Genomic DNA, 361 nt, shown 5'->3' with positions numbered 1-361 from the left:
TACAAAAATTAGCCAGGCATGGTGGCGCACTCCTGTAATCCCAGCTACTCAGGAGGCTGAGGCAGGAGAATTGCTTGTACCCAGGAGGCAGAGATGGCAGTGAGCCAAGATCAAACCTCTGCACGCCAACCTGGGTGACAGAGCAAGACTCCGTCTAAAAAAAAAAAACAAAAAAAAAAAACCAACATGCAGAACAGGATGAATAGTGTGTTAGTATTTATATCAAAAAATGGAAAATACAGTTAAATATATACAAATATTTACATCTATTTGCATAAAACTTTAGTGGATGGCTACATAAGTAGCTAGCAATATTGTTTGCCTATGGAAAGGGAACAGGGGCTAGAAGGTAGAGATGGGA

Source organism: Mandrillus leucophaeus, unplaced genomic scaffold, assembly GCF_000951045.1.
Source record: "Mandrillus leucophaeus isolate KB7577 unplaced genomic scaffold, Mleu.le_1.0 Scaffold57, whole genome shotgun sequence".
Classification (NCBI taxonomy): Eukaryota; Metazoa; Chordata; class Mammalia; order Primates; family Cercopithecidae; genus Mandrillus; species Mandrillus leucophaeus.
Note: the sequence above shows the minus strand (reverse complement) of the source record.